Below are 7,500 nucleotides of genomic sequence, written 5' to 3'. Positions count from 1 at the left end.
GTTATTTATTAAAAAATTATTAATTTTTGTATAAACACGCCACATCGACATAAGATTTCTCCTTGAGCTTAGGATCGACTGACTCGCGAGCAACTACTGTTCACGCGAAACCCTTCTCCACGTCAGTCCTCCAGGGCCTCGCTGGAGTATTTGCTACTACCACCAAGATCTGCACCGACGGCGGCTCCAGGCGGGCTCACGCCCAGACCCTTCTGCGCTCACCGCCGCGCACGTCCTACTCGTTACGGCTTAATGACGCAACAAGTGCGCCTCACATGCCGGTAACGGTAGAGTATAGGCAAAACGCTTCAGCGCCATCCATTTTCAGGGCTGGTTGCTTCGGCAGGTGAGTTGTTACACACTCCTTAGCGGATTCCGACTTCCATGGCCACCGTCCTGCTGTCATGAGCGACCAACGCCTTTCATGGTGTCCCATGAGCGTTTTTTAGGCGCCTTAACACTACGTTTGGTTCATCCCACAGCGCCAGTTCTGCTTACCAAAATTGGCCCACTTGGCACCGTCATCAGATCTCCGGCTTCATCATTCGAGTAAGCCGGAGTTCTCACCCATTTAAAGTTTGAGAATAGGTTGAGGTCGTTTCGGCCCCAATGCCTCTAATCATTCGCTTTACCGGATGAGACTGTTGCACATCGACGCCAGCTATCCTGAGGGAAACTTCGGACGGAACCAGCTACTAGATGGTTCGATTAGTCTTTCGCCCCTATACCCAGTTCCGACGATCGATTTGCACGTCAGAATCGCTACGGTCCTCCATCAGGGTTTCCCCTGACTTCGACCTGACCAGGCATAGTTCACCATCTTTCGGGTCCCAGCATCTGTGCTCAGAGCGCGCCTGCATTCACAGATTGGAAACGAGACGCCTCGGGAGTGCGAGAGGCCGACCTAGATCGGTCTCCATCCTCCCTGAGCACGCGGCTAGCGCGCGCCTTCACTTTCGTTGCGCCTTTCAGTTTTATAATCTCTATGACTCGCACACATGCTAGACTCCTTGGTCCGTGTTTCAAGACGGGTCCTGCGAGTGCCCGAAACTGAATCATCGCCGACCGAGACGCGCACGGTCCGAGACAACGGCAGCGACAACAGACAACGCCGCACCGACTACCGCACTTACGGCAGTAGTACGGCAGCGACATCGCCTTGCGTCGAGCCGGACGCGCCGAAGCGCGTGCGCGTTTCACGCTCATACCGTCCGACAGCCGGCCGGCGTCCGCCACGGTCCTACGGCCACGGGGACCGCAGGGCTCCCGAGCGGGGCTTAGGCCGACATCGAACGGGTCGCGATGTCTTACTAAGAGAGAAGTGCACGCCGTCCACGGACGCCGGCGACACGCGCCGTGCCCGTCACCGAGGTGACGAACATCGAACGCGCGCACGCCGCGCCGCGGAATGACGATGAATCTCTCCGTTCGTTCATTCGAGTTTCGCAGGTTTACCCCTGAACGGTTTCACGTACTCTTGAACTCTCTCTTCAAAGTTCTTTTCAACTTTCCCTCACGGTACTTGTTCGCTATCGGTCTCGCGGTAATATTTAGCCTTAGATGGAGTTTACCACCCACTTAGGGCTGCACTCTCAAGCAACCCGACTCTGAGGAGAGTCCCTCTCGCCGCCGCCCTCCGTCGCTACGGGCCTGGCACCCTCTACGGGAAAACGGCCCCGTTCAAGACGAACTTGGACAGGAGTCGCGACGACGAGAAAGCGGAACCTCCCGAACACCACATGTCACGCGGCCGTTACAACCGCGGGATTCGGTGCTGGGCTCTTTCCTGTTCGCTCGCCGCTACTAAGGAAATCCTGGTTAGTTTCTTTTCCTCCGCTTACTAATATGCTTAAATTCGGCGGGTGATCCTCCCTGATCTGAGGCCAACGTGATAAATTCGAGGCAGACACGATATCCGTCCGCGCGACGACACCACCACGTTAGCGGCGGCGCCGAAGCACGCTTCGGACGTCGAGTCCGCCTACAGAATTTTGTATTGTTACAGCGTCAGTGCGAAAACGCGCGTTGATCGTGCACCGTGAAACGTATGTTACCCATTGAACGTTTGTATGATATACGCGGGCAGTTTGCTCACCTTTCGACGAGTCGCCCGCGTTACATTATAACGCAACGGACGCCACGGACACGCAATCGCGCGCACACAACGCTGTAAGAGCGTGTCACAGTCGACACGATTTTTAAACGGACGTATTCAACATAATAATATTATGTCGAATCGAACCGTCAAATGCGTGAACGAATTCACGCAGTGTGGCTATGTATTTTATGCAGCCGGCCCTCAGACAGGAGTGGTCCTGGATGTGTCTCCACGGACCGCAATGTGCGTTCGAAATGTCGATGTTCAAATGTGTCCTGCAGTTCACACTATGACGCGCAGTTAACTGCGTTCTTCATCGACCCGCGAGCCAAGTGATCCACCGTCCAGGGTAATGATTTTGGCATTATTCGTTATCTTTTTGACAAAGGTAAATATAAAAATAAATTTATATATATCGAATGATACGGACACGCGCACTCACACACAAGCGATAACACACAAAACGATGATACAAACAGAGTTGTATACGTGTACGTACATTGTGCGTCGTCGACATAGCGTTCGCGCGCGCGTCACTCATCCACCGCATTTTGTGGTTTTTATTTTACGTCGCGCGCCAATCGGACAGCTCGAGGGTGCGGATTTCAACCCTGTCAACGCTGACGTGGATACGGCGCGACGTTCTCGAACGCGCACAACAAAACGCAACGCACATGTACATGTACATGTACATGTACATGTGCGGCATTCAGTGCGCGCGCGCAAGAAATTTTTGGATGTCTTATTAATGTATAATATGTTGTCGTCATCTACTAGAGAGAGACAATATATACGTTAATGATCCTTCCGCAGGTTCCCCTACGGAAACCTTGTTACGACTTTTACTTCCTCTAAATGATCAAGTTTGGTCAACTTCCCAACAACGCCGACGGCCGTGAAGCCATCGCGTGTCGGTCCGAAGACCTCACTAAATCATTCAATCGGTAGTAGCGACGGGCGGTGTGTACAAAGGGCAGGGACGTAATCAACGCGAGCTTATGACTCGCGCTTACTAGGAATTCCTCGTTTATGGGGGATAATTGCAAACCCCAATCCCCAGCACGAAGGAGTTTCAGCGGGTTGCCCGGGCCTCTAGGCCAGGGAGAACATGCTGATTCCTTCAGTGTAGCGCGCGTGCGGCCCAGGACATCTAAGGGCATCACAGACCTGTTATTGCTCAATCTCGTGCGGCTCGAAGCCGCCGGTCCCTCTAAGAAGAATTTTAATACGTCGCCAGTGAGTTGCGCGACCGAAGCCACGCACACCTAAATGACGACGCCTATTTAGCAGGCTAGAGTCTCGTTCGTTACCGGAATTAACCAGACAAATCGCTCCACCAACTAAGAACGGCCATGCACCACCACCCACCGAATCAAGAAAGAGCTGTTAATCTGTCAATCCTTCCGGTGTCCGGGCCTGGTGAGATTTCCCGTGTTGAGTCAAATTAAGCCGCAGGCTCCACTCCTGGTGGTGCCCTTCCGTCAATTCCTTTAAGTTTCAGCTTTGCAACCATACTCCCCCCGGAGTCCAAAATCTTTGGTTTCCCGGAAGCTGCCCGCCGAGCCATTGTAGTAACGTCGGCGGATCGCTAGATGACATATTTACGGTTAGAACTAGGGCGGTATCTAATCGCCTTCGAACCTCTAACTTTCGTTCTTGATTGATGAAAACACCTTTGGCAAATGCTTTCGCTGATGTTCGTCTTGCGACGATCCAAGAATTTCACCTCTAACGTCGCAATACGAATGCCCCCAGTTATCCCTATTAATCATTACCTCGGAGTTCTGAAAACCAACAAAATAGAACCGAGATCATATTCTATTATTCCATGCACGAAATATTCAAGCAGCATTTTGAGCCCGCTTTGAGCACTCTAATTTGTTCAAAGTAAAATTGTCGGCCCATCTCGACACTCACTGAAGAGCACCGCGATAGGATTTTGATATTGAACCGCCGTTTGACCGGCGGCTCACCGACGATATGCTCCGCAAACGTGTCAGTATCACCGCGGATGCGGTGCACCGACAGCGCGGCGCACAAATGCAACTACGAGCTTTTTAACCGCAACAATTTTAGTATACGCTATTGGAGCTGGAATTACCGCGGCTGCTGGCACCAGACTTGCCCTCCAATTGTTCCTCGTTAAAATATTTAAAGTGTACTCATTCCGATTACGAGGCCTCGTAAGAGTCCCGTATCGTTATTTTTCGTCACTACCTCCCCGTGCCGGGAGTGGGTAATTTGCGCGCCTGCTGCCTTCCTTGGATGTGGTAGCCGTTTCTCAGGCTCCCTCTCCGGAATCGAACCCTGATTCCCCGTTACCCGTGACAACCATGGTAGTCGCAGAAACTACCATCGAAAGTTGATAAGGCAGACATTTGAAAGATGCGTCGCCGGTACTGGACCATGCGATCGGCAAAAGTTATCCAGATTCATCAAAATGAACGACTTCGGACGCGAGGCCCTCCGTCGATTGGTTTTGATCTAATAAAAGCACTCATTCCATCACTGGTCAGAGTTCTGATTGCATGTATTAGCTCTAGAATTACCACAGTTATCCAAGTAACTGAGTAAGATCTAAGGAACCAAAACTGATATATTGAGCCATTCGCGGTATCGCCTTAATACGGCTTGCACTGAGACATGCATGGCTTAATCTTTGAGACAAGCATATAACTACTGGCAGGATCAACCAGGGAGCTGTCGCGTAAACACAAATAAATGCGTTTGCGGCGACACACACTCTCCCAATGAGTTGACAGTGTGAGCGTGCGTGCGCCCCGCGAGCGTCGCAAGGGGTCGAGACCCACTACGACGCCGCTGGCAATCATCGTATCACAACATCACAGCGTTGAGTTTCTGAGACATACGTGTCCAGCATGACGCGATAAACTAATACCGCACTGTCAGCCGACATACACGCAGCCATTGTGACGTACAAAGACGCCCTTATAATGAACGTTCGACCGAGACAAGTCTTCAAATATTAATATCTGTTGACAATACTCGTGAACATGATCGATTTCGCCCGGAGCGATAGAGACCTTGGACACACTCTTTCTTGAGAGCCCCAAACATTTTGTCGGGTGTTTTGTTTTCATACTGCGCGTATATTAGTATCCTCTCAATACAGAGAGTCATTGCGCACTGAACGTGTAACATAATATTGTGTGTTTTCGTTTTGTATATGATCGCAGATCGAGCGCAAAATTTCTAACACCAAACACACAGCACTCGCACAAAAGAGACATCAGAAAACACGCACACAACACAACCCAAAAGAGTTATATTATATTTGCGCTTCAACGACGCTCTTTACGATACGAGACACAGTATGAAGTTGTAAAAACTTACGCGCGCCTCGACATAACAACATCGAAAAACACCACACACAGATTACAGAAGCGCACAACATTTGAATTTCAACTCGCACGTCGCGCGCTCCGCTCTCTGCTACATAAGTGTAGTATCAGTTCTGATAGTGGAGTATAAAGATTTTACATATCAATGTTATTGCATAATATTAATGTGTATCATGAATAGATAAATAAAATCAGGTTTTTTTTTTTTTCAGAAGCCTGAAAAAAAACTTATCAATACGCGTAATCACGTTTAATCGTTACACGTAATCACGTTTAACCTTTTCAGTATAAGTAATACATCACGTTCAGTGGCTATAGTGAATTGACAACATTCCAAATGAAATGCTCACCGATTTTACATAACATACTATGACATGATTTCAATGTTATTGCATAATGACTGTATATCATGATGCGCGTAAATGTGCATTTATACGTTTCAATACGCGTAATCACGTTTAATGCGCGTCTATATTTACATTCAAATATATTGTACTAGCTGTTGCCGCGAGCTTCGCTTCGCCTTAAAAAGTTTTCCCGTGGGAATTCCGGGATAAAAAGTAGCCTATGTTCTTTATTTAAAAAGTTATTGTACGGCAAATCTTCGATACGCGTAATCACACACTTTTCAATCCGCATAAGTATGTAGGTAATCACGTATAACCGTTTCAGTATAAGTGTGGCTATATAGTGGATTATTATAATAAACACACTATTACATACATCAATGAGTGTGTATCATGATGAAGGGAAATAAAATTATGTTTAATTAAAGAAACGCGATTCGATACGCGTAAATGTGCATTTATACGTTTCAATACGCGTAATCACGTTTAATGCGCGTCGCGTTTGATACGCGTAATCACACACTTATCAATCCGCATAAGTATGTAGGTAATCACGTATTACCGTTTCAGTATAAGTGTGGCTATACAATAGTGCATTATTATAATAAACATACTATGACATATATTATATCAATGAGTGTGTATCATGATGTAGGGAAATAAAATTATGTTGTATAAAAGAAACGCGATTCGATACGCGAAAATGTGCATTTATACGTTTCAATACGCGTAATCACGTTTAATGCGCGTCGCTATTGATACGCGTAATCACACACTTTTCAATCCGCATAAGTATGTAGGTAATCACGTATAACCGTTTCAGTATAAGTGTGGCTATACAATAGTGCATTATTATAATAAACATATTATGACATATTATATCAATGAGTGTGTATCATGATGTAGGAAAATAAAATTATGTTGTATAAAAGAAACGCGATTCGATACGCGAAAATGTGCATTTATACGTTTCAATACGCGTAATCACGTTTAATTCGCGTCGCTATTGATACGCGTAATCACACACTTTTCAAGTATGGTAATGTAATCACGTATAACCGTTTCAGTATAAGTGTGGCTATACAATAGTGCATTATTATAATAAACATACTATGACATATATTATATCAATGAGTGTGTATCATGATGTAGGGAAATAAAATTATGTTGTATAAAAGAAACGCGATTCGATACGCGAAAATGTGCATTTATACGTTTCAATACGCGTAATCACGTTTAATTCGCGTCGCTATTGATACGCGTAATCACACACTTTTCAAGTATGTAGGTAATCACGTATAACCGTTTCAGTATAAGTGTGGCTATACAATAGTGCATTATTATAATAAACATACTATGACATATATTATATCAATGAGTGTGTATCATGATGTAGGGAAATAAAATTATGTTGTATAAAAGAAACGCGATTCGATACGCGAAAATGTGCATTTATACGTTTCAATACGCGTAATCACGTTTAATTCGCGTCGCTATTGATACGCGTAATCACACACTTTTCAAGTATGGTAATGTAATCACGTATAACCGTTTCAGTATAAGTGTGGCTATACAATAGTGCATTATTATAATAAACATACTATGACATATATTATATCAATGAGTGTGTATCATGATGTAGGGAAATAAAATTATGTTGTATAAAAGAAACGCGATTCGATACGCGAAAATG

At 46.2% G+C, this 7,500-nt stretch overlaps 1 long non-coding RNA gene and 2 other non-coding genes across 3 annotated transcripts in view; 1 reads left to right on the top strand and 2 right to left on the bottom strand.

Annotated features, from left to right (window-relative positions):
* Positions 1 to 2,293: 2,293 nt before the first annotated feature.
* LOC125491340 lies at positions 2,294 to 2,450 on the bottom strand. Its single transcript, XR_007268244.1, has one exon. It is a non-coding gene; the product is annotated as a 5.8S ribosomal RNA (ribosomal RNA).
* A 444-nt stretch (positions 2,451 to 2,894) lies between these two features.
* LOC119692873 lies at positions 2,895 to 4,797 on the bottom strand. The gene has a single exon (XR_005254373.1). It is a non-coding gene; the product is annotated as a small subunit ribosomal RNA (ribosomal RNA).
* A 1,585-nt stretch (positions 4,798 to 6,382) lies between these two features.
* Positions 6,383 to 7,500, top strand: part of LOC125491337 — a 3,096-nt gene continuing 1,978 nt past the window's right edge. The window contains exon 1 of the long non-coding RNA XR_007268241.1: positions 6,383 to 6,607. This is a non-coding gene — a long non-coding RNA (uncharacterized LOC125491337). The remainder of the gene's footprint in view (positions 6,608 to 7,500) is intronic.

The sequence above is a fragment of the Plutella xylostella genome, unplaced genomic scaffold (genome assembly GCF_932276165.1).
Source record: "Plutella xylostella unplaced genomic scaffold, ilPluXylo3.1, whole genome shotgun sequence".
NCBI lineage: Eukaryota > Metazoa > Arthropoda > Insecta > Lepidoptera > Plutellidae > Plutella > Plutella xylostella.
Note: the sequence above shows the minus strand (reverse complement) of the source record. Positions and strands in the feature narration are given on the sequence as shown.